General features: G+C 37.1%; 1 long non-coding RNA gene across 3 annotated transcripts in view; it reads right to left on the reverse strand.

The window, feature by feature from the left end:
* The window catches only part of LOC146560827 (uncharacterized), a 77,796-nt gene that overhangs the window by 8,883 nt on the left and 49,917 nt on the right, over window positions 1-18,996 (reverse strand). For all 3 annotated transcript variants that reach the window (XR_014894800.1, XR_014894801.1, XR_014894799.1), the window contains 2 exons: window positions 12,087-12,131; window positions 3,763-3,875 (listed from right to left, as the gene is read on the reverse strand). This is a non-coding gene — a long non-coding RNA (uncharacterized LOC146560827). The remainder of the gene's footprint in view (window positions 1-3,762; window positions 3,876-12,086; window positions 12,132-18,996) is intronic.

Genomic DNA, 18,996 nt, shown 5'->3' on the forward strand with positions numbered 1-18,996 from the left:
ATTGAAGGTTGGGCAACTGAAGCTAACTGATGTTCACTTTTAATTTATTATGTGCAGCCTGTGAGTGTTAACACAAATTGCTTACTGGTTAAAGATCAAAGGTTATACCATGGGATTTCTCAGTTAAATCACTCTATTCATTATCGGTGGAAGGAGATGAAGCAGCTTGATGGATGAATGGATTTATTCTCTTATTGTCACTTTTGATAAATTGGAAACCTGCATCAGCGATAAGCAGGTTTCAGAGTACTTAGCACCAGATGTATGAATTGGCTGGAGATCAAAGGTGAAAACAAGGAACTTGTGCAGTGGATAAGTTATCCTCCTGTCAGTCCTCTCTGGCAAATTGTTTTCCTTTTTTGTCTGTATCTCTCAATTTTACTTCCCAATAAATGTGTCTAATTTGGCTAAGAACACACACCATAGGCAGTTAATAAAGTAAGGTATATATATGCAAACACTGGAAAGCACATGAAGAAAAACTACTATTAATATTCAAACTAGCAATGAGGCAAGCTTTCAGAGCTCAGAGATGCCCATCGTCATAGAGCATGCAGCAAAACAAATCAACATTTTAAGTTGGCTTACTGATCCCTTGTGATCAAATGAAGCAAAAGCCGCCTACAACAGTGCAGAGAAACCACATAACATTTAACACAGCTCAAAGCTTTGAAAACAACAATCCTGTCAAAAAAAGCCTGTTTGCTTGGTTGATTTACAACACACACATGAGCACAGTCCTTGATGTTCACTTTTATTTTGTATTGATTGAAAACATAACAAAAAAACATAATTTCTATGATTTTATTTGCATTAAACTAGTCCTGGTTTTATTTCACAATATGTTTCTTCAGTGCTGAGAGTCAGTTACATTTTGTTTGAGTTAATAAGTGTATTTTAATATCTACACAAAGGGCTAGTGAGATACTGCAATGACACTGTGCACTTGTGCATGGTGACTGTAAATGTCCTATTTCATAATTTTCCAGTTGAAACTACAAAAATAATACAATTGCTTAATTACTGTATGTCTATGTGAGTCTATAAGTACTCTGCTAATAGAGCAGGAGTGAGTGATTTATTTTCCACTGGACTTGCTTTCCGCTTACATTTTTACAGAAAAAGGAGTTCACTTGCTGACTCGAGAGATGGATGTGGAGATAAATGGCTCAGCCAGAGACCAGAACGAGAGAGTTGGGACATTTACCACAAATTGTGATATGGTCATGCACACACACACACATGCACGCAGCTGTCAAAACAAGTGAAGGAATAGAAGTTGTTTTGCACAAGAGGGAAAATCTATAACATCTGCTACTTTTTTGCTTATTGGGTGCATGTATACTTGCATTAGTCATTTTGTAGAGTCATAAAATCAGTTTATCACAATGTAGGGAGTCCGCTAACTATTAGTAAGGAAAAATAAGTCTCCTGTAGATGTAAATTAATTTCGGGGAGAAGGCTCGGTTTAAGGTAAGTAGTGGTTATGGTTGGGGCGAGTCTCCAGGAAGTGTGCCAGTGTCCTCTTAAGTGATGCAAACACAGCCATGTTTGCACATCTGTGCGTGTGGAAGAGTGAAGACTGGAAACCATCATACTACACTTGCTCTCACGCACTCACCCTGAAGAGAGTTGGCTAATTAAATTATGTGGCTGTCAGAATAAGGCTTTGCAGGTCTGCATTCAATTTTCACTTTTCATTTAAAAGAATTAAAAACACACTACTGACCAAACCCCAGGGACTGGTCTCTGTGTAGTGTACTTTATTCTAACTATTGGGACTAAAGCAACACTTCTAACTTAATGCTGATCTCACTACAACTGTGCAGTTGAATCAAATCTGTTAAAATAATGCAAATTATGTTAACAGAATGTAACATCATTTACAGGCTATTTCACATAAATATTCAGGGAAGACAATTATTGTACAGCTGCACCATTTCTGGCACCTGTTTTCCATTGTTAGACCTCCGATTAACAGTACAGTTAAACTTATGTTATACTATAACTTTGGACACAATAACACTGTTCCCCCAAATGCGACAGCCTAATTACTACTTGACGTAGTTGCAAAGCAATCTTGTTTATATTTCCTTCCTTGTCTTGTATTTCTGTCTTTATGATCCAAGGTGAGTGAAGTGAGCACAAGGCAGGGTCTCCATCCAACAGAAAGTTATCCGGCTATCATGGAATGGTTTGCAAAACTAAGGACATTTATCTCGTGGTCACAAAACTGGACTTCTCTCTAGATCTTTACCTTAATATGTAAAGGGCCCTTTATTCATTTTCAGATGTGATTATCTATTTTTCCATTTGTTTTTGACTGCAGTAACCGATTTAGCAGTTTTGCCAACAGTCTTTGTAAGAGACATGAGATTAAAATCTACAAGCAAGCCTCTTATACTTGATATGTTATGCTTGCAATCCTTCCAACAAACTGTCAGGAAAAAATGAGCTGCTATTGTCACACACTCCCCACTTAATCACACTTAAAATTACTGTGATAAAGGTGCAAACATGTTGTGGCTGGTGGGTCAAATCGCAGTAATCCAGCACAAATAATCACAGTTTTATAATCAGTTGTGTTTGTGGGAGTTCCAGAAAGACATTTTTTCCCTTTCTTTGACAAATAGGTTTACTTACATTTGGCACTACAAAGAAACGTGTCATACGATCTCAAATAAATTTGTAGTTTTTCTTACTTGCTGCTCTTTTTTTTTGATTCAACCTTCACCTTTTTTGGAAATATTCCTAAAATTATTACCAGTTTCATATTTATTCTGTTTATATGTCACAGAGACTGCCTCGGTTTCCAGATAGTCTCTATGAAAACACACATTTAGATGTATTTTACACACATACTTTACAGTATGAGCTTCACCTCGTGAGAGTTGCATTTTTTTTGTCCCTCCATCTGACACCTTGACGTTTACAATATTGACCATTAACACGCTGATGAATGAACAGAGTCCACTTTAGTTAATTAATCTGAGCTGCTGCAGTCCCACTAACAGTCCACCAGCAACGTAGAATTGACTAAAATACAGATGGAGTAACATCATTTCTTTAATGTTTCTCCATACATTTAATTTTTCCTATTATACACAGTACTGGATGTGTTTTGTCCCTTTGCTTAGTGTGAAGAAAGCAGATTTATGTTGGTCGTACTATAATTTTTTTCAGCCAGTCTTGAAGAAGGCGCACAGGCTCCACACTGTATTTGCACTATTTTAAACTCTATGCAGGAGTTTGTTGAAATAGAATATCAGCAGGCACTAGAGATAAGGTTTGGTGTTGCTCAAAAGCACACACAGAAGGAATCACTGCATTGCCCTGCTGTAATCTGCATACAGAAACTGAGAGACATTGTTGGAGGACTTTTGATACCCTAAATGACTAATGAACTACAGCTTTTACTAATTTAGGCAAAATATAACAATATCACAGAACTGGTGAGATGAAATGAAATTACTCCTAGCTCTAGTGCTCACATTGTCTGCAACTGCGAGCTGGAGATGAGCAGACTTCGACAAAATAGGGTAATGTCAGGTAGGTGTATAAATCACTTTAACTTCGGGTCAGGGGTTTCCCATGTTTGATCTTGACTACACTCGCAACTATATAATCCATGTGTGTAATATGCACTGCCGACACACAGTAGGAATAGCGAAGGATTAAAATCAGATAAACATATTTGATATCTTCAACAAGGCACTAATCAGACTGCCAAGTACAGTAGTTTACAAATGTGTGCACTCCTACCAGATGAGCTTTGCTGGGGTGGTTTCCCCACCGCTTGTCAGGATGGGTGAATGTGGTGGAAACCAGTCTGATAGTCCTGTGGTGAAACTGTTTCTCAATCCTGCGTCTTAGACCTGCAAAATAAAAAAATCCCCACTTTAGCATATCACCTCAAAGAATTGAGTCCTGGAAACACGGCTTTCAAAACAAGCAGATATATTATCTAAAGAGTCTCAAACTGTAAGACAAAGACATCAGTATGTTTCATTTTTAATGATGTTTAAATAAAAAACAAATCTCTTAATTTAGTTTTCTCATTTGTTTTTTCCAAGTTCTTAGGAATTCTGGAATCTCGGTGCCGCTAGGTTTTCTTCTAAAGTGTGCATTTGCTGTGACACATATGCTTTTTAATGTAAATACACCGAATATAATTGTCTGGACAAAAATTAGGTCAGTTTTGTCCTTAATCTAGCATCGGTAATATACCATAGCAACACTAAACCATCCAAGAAGCCAATATACCACCATTATGCACAATTATACAATCATACTAACAGAATTGTTATAAAAAATATCTAGTCTGTTACGTGTTTACAACGTGATTTATTTTGCAACATTTAAAATATTACTATAAAAATGTCTGTTAAAGCTTAAATAATATGTTGCCCAAATTCTTTGATGTTATCGTTTTGTAGGGTGCAATATGATATCACAGTCCTTTCAGCTGACTCATAAACGTCTCTGTATGAATGGTGCAAAGTTTATGCGGAGGTATACGCACACACACGGCACAGTTTTAATTCAGAAACACAGTTTCCGTACAGAAAGAGCCGCGTGCATTTGTCATGTGCAAAGCACCCATTATTTACGCGCAAATTTCTCACGGAAAACTGAAATGACGCTGTCTTCATTGCTACGCGCAATTAAAAATTTTCTGGAGTGACGCCAGGATGCCTTCACTGCTGGAATTTATCGTCTCTCACATTTTAACCACTGAAAGATGCCGGATGAGTACACATCGTTTCATAATTAGGTGAAGTATGCATGTTCCAATAACACTGTACATGGGTGATGGGTGCAGTAACTGATGACAGAGTACCGAAAAAAATATACGTATAAAATCTTTCTAAAAAATAATTTCCAGAAAACCACGTACACTTGGATCCGACTATCTGACTTTCTCTGAAAATAGTACACAGGTTTTAGAGATATTCCAGTAACTCACACACCAAATCACACAAAGGTTTTTTTCATTTAAAACAAACAACAATCTCTAACCACTTAACCTTCCTACATGGGTCAGAGAGAAAGTGATAGGAACCCGGGTTTAACATTTTGTGCCAACAGTCTTCTGACTTAGTTTCTCACCATTCACATGTCAGTGCATTGTTTGACACATGAGACCATGTCTGAAAAGTCATCCCACACACAGCAGACAGATGCAAAAAGCCCTTTTTGTGTGGGTGTGTTTTAACTAAACATGAAGCCTGCTTATGTGTGAGAGACAAAGAGAAGGTGAAAGAAGCTCAGATGTGGGCGGTCAACTTTTAATAGTCATATCTTCCTATCTTTCATTTATAAAGGAATTATTTAAAAACTTTGGAGCGCTATTTATATCCTTTTGTATCCTGTTCCTCCTTTGTTTTGGCCTTACGTGTTGAAATTTTCAACAGTAGGACACAGTTTTCCCTCGAGAATTCATAGCAGAAATACTGCACTGAATCACTGATGAATTCTTTTTGTACTTAGAGATTTAAAATGACCAGTTGCAGAATATGCAGAACACTAGATGATGAGTGGTTGTTAGGATTTTTTTAATTTGTTTTTTTACACACACTCACACACACCAGAGCTCCTCTAGCTACACTGCAGCAGTACACCCCCAGCAAATCTGACTCCTTATTCTGAATTCACAGGACCACTGAGGTTTTTATTTGATGCTTTTGCAGAAAATCTGACCCAAAAAAGTTGGACTAAATCATATTTACAGGGATGAAACATCTGTGTTTTCAGTGCTGGAAGGCCATGACTGTAGAAACAAGCATGCTATTATTTACAAAGCTAAGCTGTCTATTTACAGATGACAATTGACAAAACCTAAATGAATAAAATGTAATCTATGGGGTAATGGGATAGCAGAGAGGTTTGAGCAGGTAACCCATATGCTCAAAGACTAATGCAGGGGCCTGGATTCAATTCTGCCCTGGACTATTTCTTGCGTTACATTCCTCTGCTCTCCTTCTCCCACTTTTTCCTGTCTGCCCTGTCCAAAATAAAGGCTAAATGCCCCAAAATAAAGCTTTAAATATCTAATCTGCATTATTAGTTTCCTTTCAATATCATCAGCTGAATCGCTGCTAATAGTGTTCTATATACATTTTAACACTGAGCCTGGTTCTGCCGGAGGTTTCTTCCTGTTAAAAGGGAGTTTTTCCTTCCCACGATCGCCAAAGTGCTTGCTCATAGGGGCTCATATGATTATTGGGTTTTTCTCTGTATGTATTATTGTAGGGTCTAACTTACAATATAAAGTGCCTTGAGGCGACTGTTGTTGTTATTTGGTGCTAAATTTAAAAAAATGAAGTCAATAGAGGAATAAACTTTTTACAATGTGTGCTTTACTCATCACCAGCACACATTGTAAAAAATGTAACTCATGATGCAGAAAAAATATTCCATTACTTATTAGCTTACATACTGAGACCCCTTTCAGCCCTTCAAATCGTCCACACCCACAGCTTAAATAGTCCACATTTAACACCGAAAGTAACAGAAAAACAACACATTGTGGTTTAACGATATCAACTGCACCCAAGAGGACTCCTGTCCAGCCCTCACACCAAATGTGAAGAGTTCTCATGCCCTCCTACTCTAACATGAGCAGATCATTTTTATATGCAGGCAAAGCAGTAGCTAAAGTTAGCACAACAGATTGGAACACTCAACAAATATAAAAACTTCAAATTTCCAAAAGGCTCTGAGCTTGGCGAGTTCAGCTGCTCCACATTTGTATGCTATACCTCCACCAGTATCTCTTTAAAACAATAAACCAACTCCCATTGATCTGAAGCTGCAATTACAATAATAAACAGAGGTGAAAATAGTTATAACTACAAGATACCAGCTCATGAAAGTCTTTCCAAATATTATCTGATGCTTTATGGAATGAAAAATAAAGGATAGGATAAATAATCGACACATTAGCTGATTATAAACTTCTGAATTTTAAGTTTTAACTCCCCCACATCAAAAACACACTTAGTCATCCATCAGTAAAAATGTTATCCAAGATAATGAACCAAAGTTGGTGGCATTCACTATGCAGCTAAATGAGTCACTAAGCACAATCTACAGATCTGTACGATCAAAGTCTTTCACTGACCTTTCACAAACAAATTTTTTGCAAGCATAACAGTAATGCTCATCTTGTCAAACCTGTTTTGGTGGATAATACCATCACGGAGATCTAACCCGGTCTCCAAGAAATTTGTGAACTCGACCAGAGTTGGCCGGAGGTGTTTTTTTGTCAACGGCACAAACACCTTCCACTATAGTGTAGAATGGTGGATCCAAAGCAGATATCAGTGAAATGCTGAGCAAATCGAATGTACATAATAACAGCTATTTTAAGCCAAAAAGCAGAAAGGTGGGAATTCATCCTGATTTCACAGAAGTGAATGAGAGGCATCAGACATGATCCTTTCCATTGCTTTGCTTTGTAATCACAAGACTTACAGTAAACGTATCAACAATATTTCACTTTTAGCTCCCAGGCCAAATTTAAATATAATATTTTTGCTGTTAAAATAAGCTAGCCACAGGGGGACCTCAAGTCAGTGTATTCCTAGTATCGATCCCAAGCCTGGACAAATGGGGAGAGTTTTGTCAGGAAGGGCATCCAGGATCAAATCTTTGCCAAATCAAAGACCCCTAAAAAGAATAGCTGAAAGAAGAAGATGAGAGCTCATTTTTGAACCAGTACAGGTCGAGTATTGTGAAAATATCTAATCAAATGCAGAAGGCCCTTCTAATATTTCACTACAGAAAGCTACCAGTGGTTTGTAATAATTTCTTGGTCCATAGTTGAGTCAGAGGTGAAATAAACATGTAGGCAAAATGAATAAATTTGAAAAAGGCCTCAGAGTTTCTCCTTAAATTTAATTAGCTTCATTAAAATGTTCAAAAGTGCAGTAGTTAGCATTATCTCATCATTCCTTTTTTTAGTTTGTCAAGGTAGCACTAACATTTATCGACTCTATCATTTAACATTTATCACACCGTTTGTTAATCCTTGTTTGTGTTTTTCCCCAGAGTGTTTTTGTGATCTCTCTATGCCCTCCTTCTTCTCTCTTCTTTCCCCTTCACCCCCCAACAAGTTACAGCAGATGGCCGCCACTCCCTGAGCTTGGTTCTGCAAGAGGCCTCTTCCCGTTAAAAGAGCTCTTTTTTTCCCATTGTGGGCAAGTGCTTGCGCATATGGGAATCACCTGATTCCTGGGGATTCTCCTCAATCTTTAGGCTTGAGGTGACTATAGTTGTGAATTTCGCACTAAATAAATCTAACTGAACTGAAATCTAATAATTAAAAAATATTTTTAAGACAGTGTTTTTAAAGTGTATCTAATACTAATGCTTCCTTTCCATGAAGAGAGAACTGCTGAATGATTCATGTTACCAGTGACCTCTGTCTTGACCAAAAATGCAGCACATCCTTTTTTTCTGGAAGTTTGACTTTTAAAATGACACACAGTGCATGATGGTACTTGGGTATAGCCATCAGCATCTGAAAAAATATGTAATGTCTGGTTTCACTTGCATTTAGAACTATTTACTCAGAAAACTGTTAGTTGTAGATGGTAACAAGCAGTGGCTGACTGCCTACTGGGACATTTCCCCGTAGCTCGACGGTCATTTTGTCCCGCTGTGAACAGCGGTAATAAAACAAGCAGGAATGAGTCTCAGAACACACCGAGATAAACTCTGTGCTCTTGCCACAGTATCCACAGGACAAATACACCCATAAATACCTTCCAGTCAGTCCCATATATTTTCTATTTACTAATTGGAATAACATTCCTGGCATATGTACATAGTGGACAAATAAATTGCACCTCACTACTAAGGGTGTTGCTAACAAATGATTGTATTGTGAATAATCATTTTACCTCTAAATGAGTTACTGATAACTTTATAAACACACATAAAATCATAATTACTTCAGTAATGCTTCTATTGACCTACTTTCAAATAGTTATGGCAACTAACTTTTCTTGTTCACTCACGTGTTGAATTAAATGTTAATTAATTACCGACTGATTATTATTGTTTTGTTTTTCTCATTTTCTATAGATTCTGAAGCAATATAGCCAAACTGAATTTTTTTGTGAGCAATACCCGCCTCAATTTTGTTTGGTTGGTTGTTTTTGTGCTAACAGAGTGGCCCGGGATTAAGTAGAGTTTTCAGCCTTAATTACTGCTTCAAGTACATCTTTCCGCAGATCCACTTCTAGTATAAGATGAGAGGTTACAATGATATTTGTGCTGTTCTAAACAAAATACGCACTTAAGAGAACACATTGTTTTCAATAGTAAACCGATTCTGTGAGCAAACAGAGGCCTCCTGTAAAAATAGCATGTTGGCTGGTAAACAAAGCGGCTTCAAAAAGGAAGTGAGAGGTTTAATATCAGTGAGTGACTCAGGCAGCGGAGCACAGGGAAAATCCAGAATCAATACGTTTCAGTTCTCAGTATATGCTGTACTGTGGCATATTTACATTTATCTGAGGTTCCTATGCAGGTCACCGACTATGTTGACAATAGCAAAGTGGTTCCTAGAACTAAAGCCTTTCATGGCGATAACAGCACGCAATGATGAGCCACTGAGAATAAGCAAAAGTTAGGACTAATATTCAAGGGAATCTTTAACTTTCCACAACAAAACTTCAAAGAGTGCAGTGGTTCCAAACTTTCTGCTGCTAATGTTTTTGTTTGCACCTTAGCTCCCTACCTGCAGATTTGCTGCCAACATTATCTTCACGGAACTGTGGACTCAGAGAGCTGGTTTAGAGTTACAGAGGACTGAAGCCGAGAGTAGAAGTGATAGTGAATGCTGATCTATTTTTATAGCTCAATATATGGTACGTCAGCAAATACCCTTTGATTCATATTACTGTAGAGAAATGATCAGTACGTCAGCTAGTAACTAATATAATGAATTCCTTAATAAAAATGATACTATGGTGATGGGTAATGAACACTGAGGTAGTTACTGGTGGTTTGCATTTAGCTGTTAGTGATACACACATAAAACACTTATTTAACCTCCTAGGACCTGGCGTCCACATATGTGGACATCCCATTTTGGATTGTCAAGACCAAAATACTAACTTTTGCTCTACAATGGTCTGATATCCACTCACGAGGACATTATACTGCCACTGCTCTATCAAAATTTTAAACAAATAACTTCATATGTGGATCTCATTTTTCTCAGAAACAAAAAACTGGTAATTCTTTGTTTTTACATTCATCGGGTCCCAATATGCCCAAATATCAAAGAGAAATTAAAAGTGCATGCCATGGAAGAGTTCGGGTCTTAGGAGGTTAAGGAAAATAGAAGTGAAATAAGTATTGATTTTACTATGACAGCTATTTACTTTACCAGAATGAAGGTGCAGGTAATTGTTCCTACATTTATAGTGTTAGCTGAATAGGATGCAATTTGATTAAAAAAACAAACTCTGCAGTTCCTACATCATTGCTGGGTCCCAAGATTTCTTTTAGGTTTAATGGTCTGCACTTATAGACAAGTGGGTCATACAGGTGCCGTGTATCAGTTAGGACGGTGTAAGGGCTTTGAAATACTAAAAAACGTTGACACCCACTATTCAAATGATACAGATATCATAGTGCTACAACCGAATGAACCCAACGTAAACACAGCCGTAGTGAAAATGGTACTATGGTACTCTGACAAACAAAACTAGATCATGCTGCTATAATCAGTATCAGTACAGCCAGCCTGAAGTATACCACTGAAAACTTGAAACTGCAAGAGTGTCATGTAGATGTTTGTTATATTGTGAACAGGAGTTAAAATCCAGACATGAAAAGATAACTATCTGAGAGTGTCATTTGAATTTCAGTTTCAAGAGGCTGAACTTGTCCAAAGACACACCTATACAGATTACACAATAAAGGCTTGGAAACAGATAATATTGTATGTGAATTTTTTATATCCTTCATATAGTCATTTTTTAAAAACAAGTGGCAGTTGTGCAGACTACTTCATCAAAGTGAAAGAACATTTGACTTATTCATAATAACTGGCAAAGTCAATTTCAGCCAGCTGAAATTGGCAATAGCTGAATAGATATCATTGTTTAATATATCAACACAGGCCTTTGTCATAGTGTTTACCTCAGGATGTGAAGTGTTGATGCCTTAAGACTCAGCGATCTGCGGCATATTTTGGTCATAAAATGTTGATATAAAAATAAAAATCTTTATTTTATCACACACAAAACTTTCAAAGCCCTCACAAAGAGCATCTAAACAAGGTCTTCATATAAAATGCTGACAGCCAGCATCCTTGCATATTATAGGAAATACAATATCAAAAAAGTGTTGAAAATGCCATTTTCAAAATATTGTGTAAGTCTTGTGTTTTGTTGACACAGATACAATTTCCTCCTCATCAGCCTCATCAAATCCCTCCTCTTGCAACAAAATGTATATGAAAAGTAAAGGCAGAAATCTGAAATACGTTTCTAATTCAAAGGTATTTGCGAGATAGTCTTGCATGTGCAGTTAAGAGGACCTTGCCTCTGCAGGACCCAAATAGAACAAAAAGAAATAAAAAATCATAATAAAAACCACACATACACAACATGAAGTAACTTTAAAGAGCTATAAAAAACACGAGTTTGATAGTTAAAAAAAAAAGACTCAACAACATGGTGGTGAAGCTAAAAACAATTCTCTCTTAGTTCCTGAAAAGTTCTGGCAGATGTGAAGCCTTTGTTTGACGTCAGCATCTCTTAAGTAGATCTTACAGTAAGAGACCGAGTCTTTACATAAAGCGACTCTAGTGATTATCTAAAACAAAACATGAAATCTTCTCATGGCCCTCAAACAACGATAAACAGTCTCTGATTTGAATGTTTAAATGTCAGCTGGGCCAAATGATGAGCAGCGAGAAGAGGGAACAAACCCTTTCACACGTCCACGTGCATGCAAATATATACGTGCACTCTGCAGCCCACACACGCAGGCCACTGTACACATTGAAACTGCTAATACTCACACATGCATTAATACTCACACAGAGTAAAGGATCAACTGACCTAAAAGATGTGTAAGTAAGCTGACCCCAGACCTCATGGACAGTCCTGCATGACAAAGAGACAAATTAAAATTAGTCAGGAAGTAATGTTGAACCACCAGATCCTGCTACAAGAGCTTCAATGGATTTACCAACTATTTGGAACTCTACTGGAGGGCTGAACATCATTTTTCCAACCTATTGCCTTATTTGATGTTTTTATGATGTTGTTCAGTCCGAAAATCTTACCCAGTTGTTCAAATGAAGGCCAAACCATATGATTCAAATCTATTGCTGAAACCATTCAGTGACCCCCTAGAGGCCTATGAGTTGGAGTATAATGGGAAAGATCGCACCCATCAGGCTTTGATAATTTCAGTTGATAGGGCTGTGCAATACAGCAGCTTTAAATCTGACTGTAGAGGGAGTAATGTGGTTCACAGCATTTTTGACACTATATCTATATATCTATCGATATATCGATAGATATATAAGAATCTTCATTTGACACGTGTTACAGACTGATAATCCTTTAACAGCATTGAAAGTCTAATAAAAATATTATTTTGTTGCCAGGTGTACTGACACAGTTTGTAATGTTAAGAACTGTGTCCAAATCCACTGATTTTAGTGTGTTTGTTGTCTCCATTACTTTCTGCAGGCTTTTCTATTAAAATATTATTAATCCTTATCTGCAAAAAGCCAGAAGTAACACATGTTATCATTATATTTTCCTAAAATCATGTACTCTAGAAACTTATGGATGATAGCAAGTGCCACATATAAACACACACGGACAAAAACATGGGCACCTAACATAACAAAAAGAAACTGTCGTATGTCCACATAGACCACAGTATAATTATTATTAGTATACTTGCTTACTATACTGTACATGCAAACATATTGAGAAAGCTACAAAACCTGTTAAATTAACACAAACACAGCTGCTCTACAATCAGCCAACATACACATTCACAAATGCATATACACAGAAAGCCTACTATTGTCTGCTGTTGTTGCTGTTATGATTTTCATTTTTATAATGACAGTTTGTAAAAAGTACACACACACACACACACACACACACACACACACACACACACACACACACACACTTGCAACAGCACATCAATGTCTTAGGTATAGCAGGAGTACTAATTTTACATAAGTTGTAATGTACGCACATGTAGTGCACATATAGACAGACATGATAATATGCGCACACCATATGTGTAGGCTAAAAATATAAACACTGAAAAAATCTGAAGCACATGCTTAGAGCAACACACAGTGGCATATTAACATAGATAACTGCCTTTATATGAAGGCACATGCATACTTAGAAACACATATAGATGTATGTGCTTCTAAGTATGTCGTACAACAAATATGCACAAATACTGCACGTAGCTTTACAATGGCACAAAACAAAAATGTGTGGATGCACTCACACACCCTTCAGTATTATATGTGCACTGAGCAATGAAAACAGACAAACATGCAGAAAATAGAAAAAAAATATATGCACACAGCTATGCACACACTATGTTGACATAAACAAAAACAACTACACATGCTGTCAGAAATAAAACTACATATTTGCCCAGTCACGGTGCAAATATGTAGTTTTATACAATATGTAGTTAGAAATAATTAGCACAGACTTTAAGTGCATTCAATTACAACAATTACTTCACACACAGATGCAAATGTATATTAATCTTGGCAAGGACAGATACTAAGAGACATAAAAAGACAAAAGAATTAGAGAAATTACTGTGTATACAAAACAAAACACACACACTGTATTTAAAAAGTCATAATAAATACCAGAGAGCTGGTGTACACTAATTCAGAGACCCCAGTCCCATCCCCCACCCTCCACAAAAAAACAAAAAAACAAACAAAAAAGAAAAAACCAGCCACAAACGCACAAACAGTATAAACACAGATCTGCAGATATATTAACAAAGGAGGAGTGTACTGTGCACATACACGTAAATATTCACTGCTAATGTATACGACCTCAGATATGCACTAATCGGTGTATGTCTACCGATCATGTGTGCACAGAGATCAATACATATGGTAGCTGTGCAAACAGACACACACACTCACACACACAACACATACACGGAACAAATTAGCGACTGATTAGTCAAACAGTTACTGATGGCAACAAAGTGATGCCACCCACGGACACTGAGCATGCAACACTGCTTGTCTGAAACCATAAACATGTTTATATTTACTTATTGTCTCATTTTAGACCAGAGAAACTTTTCATACAGACTCTGACATTTAATATCTTAAACTAACCACTGTGTGGGAGCACTATAAGAAAACTCCCAGCAGCAAACTCTGCAGCAAATGATTAAGGTTATAATTAAGATAAGAGATTAAAGTCAGCAAAAGGAACAACTAACTCACCAGCTGTCAGAAGTAATCAACAACCTGACAGTTGTCAAATTTTTTTTTTTCATCTTAAAAACTACATCACAATACTGAAGGATACAATTTAAGCACAAAAGGGTTATATGGAAAAGGTGGATATTTATGATAAATATAAAACAAATTTTCATAAAACGATTAAAATGTTTTTTTCTGCATTTGAGTAATCAGCACAGGCAAATATAACCAGCACGAGCAGTCAATTCAAACTTAAACTACTCTAGAGGGACAAAGAAATTCTGAATTGTTGTTCCAATGAAACTGCAGTTAACAACTGGGTCGCTAGTAAAATTAAATATGATCAAAATTGTATGTACAGAACGTGCCATAAAACGGTCTCATTTTGAAACTACTTGTCTCAGTCATAAACCAGAAAGAAATAATCAGACATGGGTGACATGAGACGTGTAATAAAAAATATATTTAAAAATGGGGAAAAACACAAAGAGAAAGGTGAAAAATAGTGAGTCAAACTGACTCTGGCACGAGTCATAATTCTGCTGGATCATCACCAGCAGGATTTTTACTGATCTGATTGTCAACAGTCCAAAAAAAAAAAAGAAGAAGCTAAACACAACTGACAATATTCAGCCTCCCTCATTTTCACTCTTTTTTTTCTTTTTCTCTTCTTTTTTTAAGCATGCATTTGTTGTTGCTGAAAAGGTTAAAAGATTTTTTTTTTGTTTCCAGTCGAAACTGAGTGGGCAGGCAGCGAACCGAACATTCACAAGGCAAATTTCCCCTGATGCTCTGGTAATATTATCACTCCAAAGCATCATAGTTTCAGAATGACTTATGGATTTATTTATAAGAAGAAAACAAGTGTGACACCAATTAACTCACAATCAGTCACAGGTTACGGCTCACATGTTAGTTTTGACCATTTTGAAACTGACATAGATATACTCGAAAAACATATTCGACATAAATAAAAGGTCACGTTAGTGTCTCAATATCTGCTTCACTTTCAATATGACCTATCATTTTAGAGATACGAGTGTGGCAGTGCTCATATTGTATAATTTATATTGTTCAATTTGTTCATAACCAATGATTTAAATGTCAAAACTGGAATTTAATAGTTACATAAACACTCGATAAAATACTGACTGTTTCAGCACATGAACCCTTTGTTTCCTAGTGACAGATGAAACATCCCTCAGTGGAGGCACACTTTCATAAATGTAGTTTGGACCTAACAAAAAAAAAGAACCGTTTGCCAACATTTAACACCACTCCACCCACAGTTCAAGAGTTTATATGTCACCTTTAAAGAATCATCGATCAAAGTAATCTCATTCTGATTCAGAGTTTCACTATTACTGGTCGTTTTATTTATTAAAAAACACAAACATGAAGCAAATAAACCACACGCTGTGCTCACGTCCAGATTTCTATAATTACTTAGCATACTCTTGTACAACAACATTGACAATTTAACTTGCTTTTCACACTCAGGGACACGGAGTAGCATTCAGGGGCCTATGACAAAAAGAGCAGCCAGCCTTCGACTACAATTTTCTAGCGTCAGACTAAAACCGTGAACACACAGTCAAATCAGATTTGAGGTGGACAATTTTTCCCCAGACAACAGAGACCAAGTTTGCCTTCGTGCGATGTAAATAGCTATTGCTGGAGACGATCATCCCCCCGACCTATTTCACAAAAGACACCTGATAAACATGACATAATCCAGCATGACTACGTCGCCTAAAAATATAAAGGAGAGACAGACCAGCTTTACGCTGCATCATTTACTATCAAAATTAGTCAGAGAGCAAAAGAGAAGACGTTGAGGCTAAGCTTTGAAGCGATCAGGCGCGGTGTGTGTTTCAAAAACTCAAAAGGAAGCTGCGAGGATGAGACAACAGTCGCTGAAATCTGCTTTTCCTCTCTCTCTCTGTCGCAGATGTTTTGAAAGAGGGGAAAAGTATACGAGAAAAAAAATACAAAAAAGAAGCAGAAAGGGAGTTGTGACCAAAATAAAGAGCTTCCATAAATAAGAGCAATCTAATAATTTCTGCCTTTAAATAAAAAAATTAAATTTAGCAAAAATGCATTTTTGCCTCTAGGAACTTTACTTCCCTACATTCGAGTGTCACTGATATTTTAGCCTGCCATGATACACAGAAAAAAAAGAGAAACAAAAACGAAAGTAAAAAAGACTGGTGACTTAACAATTTGAAACAGGTAAAATTATATTCAAAAGAAATGTGGGAAGCTTTTGATCTATCTATTAAAGAAAAAAAAAAGGTTTGTCATAAATTCTGCAACACATTTACTAGTCATACTTTACATTTCACTATGAAGCATTAGTTTCTAAAACGTGGGTTCAGTCTGAATCATGTCACCTTTAATGCCTCACCGATCAAAGTAGTTCTCTTTTTGATTCAGTTTCACTGCAGGCGGAGGAAAAGAGAAAAATCTACTTTTCACCCTTTGGTGCGCAAAGAGTGTTTGCACACATCATGTTTCTTTAAACCAGAAACATGAGAAAAGTGAAAGAAAATAAAACGGTATGAAAGAGGGAAAAAAAACAAGAAAAAAGTAACACAGAAAGACACGTGGGTTACATTGTGGTGCGTGTATACCTATCTCTCAGTTGACAGAGCAGGGATGTGGGAGGTTGCACACAGAACAGAGCCTGGGAGAGCTATGGCCTCAAAACAGCCATCTCCATTTTGAAATGAGATGTCAAAACGACACACCGCCATCTGCTGAAAGTACTGTGAAGTGGTGAGGAGAAAAACCCTATGACTAGGCCTCACACACCTCCACACTAACTGTTTCAAGAACAAACATCCTGCTGCATGAACATATAGGCTACATTATTTCTATATTAATAAACTGCGTTTGTTACCCTGTTCGTTTTGAACGATACCAATTCATTCTTTAAATTCGCTCGCAGTGAAGCTTGGTATTAAGGGATTAAATCAAGCGGTTTGAATTTTACTCACTGTGACTAATAACACAACCTGCCTGCCTGCAGCTGGCGTAAAATACGACGTAGAGAAAGTCAAGCTCGGAAAAACTATGTGGAGAAAGTGAATGAGTAAAACTCTCCCCCGGCTCAAAAACTACCACTATGAGCGTGTGTGCTCTGTATGTTTAAACACAGATGGTCTGAGGTTGACCTGGGCAACTACCAATGACTGAATAAATGTATGAATGACTGTCAAAATGTGACGTACCTAAAATTATTCGCTGAACTGTTCCACACAGAAGTGACAACAAAACTTGTGACCCCCCCGATTTTAGCAACACCTCAGGCCTCCTGTAAGTCTCCATTAGCATTCTCCAATAGTATTCAAGTGTAAAATGGTTTATAAAACAATAATATAATTGCAGGCACAATTGCATATTTTATATTAAAGCATTTGCCAACATCTGTAACCTCTCCTGCAGGGAAAACATAGCAGCAGCGGGACATATTTAGATAATTATTCATGTTTTACTTTAGCACAGTTGTTAATAACATTAATAATGTCTCTGTTCTTTTGAACGGTTCCCATGAGCCACGCTAGAGCTAGCATGAACAACACCACATAAAGCAGTTAAATGGATTTATAAAATAAGCCAGATTAATTTCAGACACAGTATATAGTGAGTGCATAATGTAAGAATAAATGTACGAATCAAGGGAAACACATTGCATTTATTTGCTTTGTGCTGCAGCTGTGCTGACTAATAATTCCCCACTACACTCTATAATCGAGTAACTAGCAACCAGGTGGTCTGCTGGCAGCAGAAGATTCAGAATTAAACGCCCTTCCCTTGCACTTTAAGAGCCCATATGCTGTGTTTAGGGTCCTCTGCTCCACTGAGCATGATGATTGACTACTTAAAATAATTCACAAGAAAGAAACCCACGAAGCTGAAGACTTCTTTTCTGGGTTTTTTTTTATTAATTTTGACTGTGCCGACAAAATGATGAGTGATTACAATGGACTGTGTCTCCCTTAACATTCAGTCTCTTACTATCATGCTGATGACTAACACAGATATCTGTTTGAGTTATGGAAGGTCTCTTAAGTATCCCACATTGAGGGGAAGTGAATCAGGGGAAGTCGACGCAAGTTTATTAAACCACTATCATGTGTGCAAATATGAATAAAGAATTTTACATAGCATACTGGGGTTTTCAAGGATGCTGAACTTTCAGTGTGATGCAGCAACCTTTGAACGGGCCACACAAGAAATGCATGACAACCTGTACGTTTAAGCACCTGCTTGCTGAACTCTGAACGAGCAGTTTAACACGTCACTGGTCATTCTACTGGGAAGTGCTCCCCAGCAACAAGCAACAATGGGACATAACAAGCATAGCAAAACTCCATTCAAATGTCTGCTGACCATGTGATCGGCACAATAAGTAATATCCTGTTTTGTTCTACGCTGTTGCCAGTTCATGAGAGAAAGCTGAAACGGACACCTTTAGAGAAATGATGTAAAAGACACACGTCCATTAAATGGATCAC

Source organism: Mchenga conophoros, linkage group LG13, assembly GCF_057382185.1.
Source record: "Mchenga conophoros isolate Kocher_MC1m ecotype Shallow Benthic linkage group LG13, M_conophoros_male_GT1.1, whole genome shotgun sequence".
NCBI classification, from domain to species: Eukaryota; Metazoa; Chordata; class Actinopteri; order Cichliformes; family Cichlidae; genus Mchenga; species Mchenga conophoros.